This window comes from Asparagus officinalis, chromosome 2 (genome assembly GCF_001876935.1).
Source record: "Asparagus officinalis chromosome 2, Aspof.V1, whole genome shotgun sequence".
NCBI lineage: Eukaryota > Viridiplantae > Streptophyta > Magnoliopsida > Asparagales > Asparagaceae > Asparagus > Asparagus officinalis.
The window spans coordinates 41,582,764-41,585,258 of record NC_033795.1 but is presented as its reverse complement, the minus strand read 5'-3'; the positions used below and the strand labels follow the sequence as shown (position 1 = coordinate 41,585,258).

General features: G+C 39.6%; 1 protein-coding gene across 1 annotated transcript in view; it reads left to right on the top strand.

The window, feature by feature from the left end:
- LOC109831105 (protein sym-1) overlaps nucleotides 1-765 on the top strand; it is a 10,476-nt gene extending 9,711 nt beyond the window's left edge. The window contains exon 8 of the mRNA XM_020398444.1: nucleotides 705-765. The gene's annotated coding sequence lies outside the window, so the exon portion shown is untranslated. The remainder of the gene's footprint in view (nucleotides 1-704) is intronic.

The window sequence follows — 2,495 nt, the reverse complement described above, 5'->3', positions numbered from 1 at the left end:
AAACTACCGAAGAGGGTTAATTGTTAACTTACCTTCCCCTCCCTCCCATTACCCCTCATCCAAACATGCTGTTAGGAAAATAGGGCAGCGATCTCTCTCAAACAAAACATCATTACGCTCATGAAGAGTGGGAACCTCTAATCAGTTTCTTTTAGTTCTCCAGATTTGGATTATTGTATTTCATCATTGTGCAGTGCGACTTAGCCCTCAATCAGTCATCATCTTTTTTCTTTCTTTCTTTTTTTGTGAAAAATCTTATTAGTTTTCTTACACATGGAGACTTGGACATGTTAACTCTCATTTGAAGCAGTGTGTTAAGCTGCCAGAGCTGTGCTCATTTGATCGTAACATTTCCTAATACTGCTTCATATTAAAGTTGTTTCATTGTGACATGATCTACGAGTATTCATCTCATTCACGGGTTTACGAGCACTAGTGCAAAGTAATGCCAAGTACCATTTAAAATTCACTCTATTCTTTAATTTCTCGTATTTGTGCTGTTTTTCTGTTCTTGTTTCTGATTCCAAATTGAGTATGTAATTGTCAACATGTATCAGAACGAACTAGTGATATTGCCCACAGTCAAGTGGGTACATGATGCGTAACTAGTATAATATTCGGTTACATTTCCATTTTAAGGAGATATAATTTCTTGCCTGGTTTTCTGGGATAAGTTGATAATTTATCTTTCTTAAACTAAGCAGGATGATCAAAAAGAGTTGGTGCTAGCGGTAAATCCCACCGCCCAATTTCCTGGTATCAACCAAAAAATTTTGGTGTTTTCACGCGAATCTCTCATCTGATAGCAATAACCACATCGGACTCGGGGAGTTGAAAGGAACTGTTCAGGTAGTGTTTTATCCATGTACGAAATAGTTTGAAAGTGAGAGTAATTTATTGTTAACAAACAATGGATTAGTGCTTATTCGTTACTAGTTGCTATAAGAGTTTTTCAGTTGCCTACGGGGCAATTTTCTTGCTTGGTACCAGAGGTTTGTTTTCTCGATTAGGGATCTGGCCCTATCTTGTAGGTTTAATTGCGAACTATAGCTGAACTGTGTAGCTCTATTGTTGCAGATAGAACCCTGAGTGAACTTTTTTCACTCTTCTCCGTGTGTGAACTTTTTTGACTCTCTTCACTGTGAAAAATTTAAGGGATCTGTACACGCTTGGGGCAATGGCAACGGGGGCCTAATGCCTATACTCTCTGATGCAACTAAAGGGGGGCCTATCCATAATTAGACTGCAGTGAGGGGGTTTATCTGCGATTAGACCTATTAAAAATTTGGACCTCGTATCTTTCCGATGCCTTCTTATGTTTCTAATTTACTATTGTTATTATTTTAAAAAGAAAGTTTTTGGAGAAAATAAATAGGATTAATTGCACGTAGACCCCCATGCGTGGAGTATATTGATGTTTTGAACTCTTGAGGCCCTTTTCATTTTTGCACCTAGGTAAATAAATACTTTTAACTCTTTTGTCCTGGATAAAATTTTGCCAGATATTGCCTCGTGAAACTAATGAATCTATGTTGAAGGCAAAAGAGGAATTCAAGGAGGGTCTACCTACTAAAATGACAAGAACTGCGACATATAGCATTGGGTCTACAAGAGAAAACATGTGTGTTTTAAAATAAAATAAAAAAAGATTGGTTGATTTCCTAAAATCAGAGAAAAGTATGAGATAGGGAAACCATTAAAAGTTGATTTCTATCTATTTTCTCGAAAAGAAATTCATGAAATGAGTTTTTTTGAGCTTTGCTACAGGGACCCAAAATATGGGACCAATAAAGGGGATAAGTGAAGTGTCCCCCTCTTATTGGATAATGAGTTGGCCATCATTAATGATGGCCAACTCATTATCCAATAGGAGGGGACACCTCACTTGTCCTCCCTATTGTTCCCATATTTTGGGCCCTTAAAGAATTTTTCTTTAAAAAATTAACCAAGCATAAAAAAAAGAATTTATTATAGGACATAGGTTTCTTATAATTGATTTGCTTATTTTTCTAGCCAACCAAACAACCCTAGCCCCCAAAACCTACTACTATATATATATACATAAATAACTAAATAATACATGCCCTACATTACCAAACAAAACAGTACTAAAAATTACATAACACAAGATTCCAGCGACGGAAAACTCAGAAACGACTCAACATCAAAAAAACCCCAAATCCCCGTCCTCCAACACCGGTTCACCGCCAAAGCGATCCAAACCGGCCGGTTCAACCCGGCCCATGGAAACCCCGGACGTTTCCAGCGTCGGGACAAAACCCCTCCTCTTGGGCTCAGGCCTAATCACCAGCCCAAGCCCAACATCCCCAAACTTGGGCCCAGTCATCCGCTGAACCAGAGCCCTGAAGCTCTCCGGATCCACGTCGATGTAGGCGGTCGGAGTCCGCTGCTTGGCACGTGACTTCCGCTTCGCGATCTTCTTCTCCGCACGTGGGGCCGGAAAAGAGGGGGAGAGAGAGCTCGTCGTCGTTGAC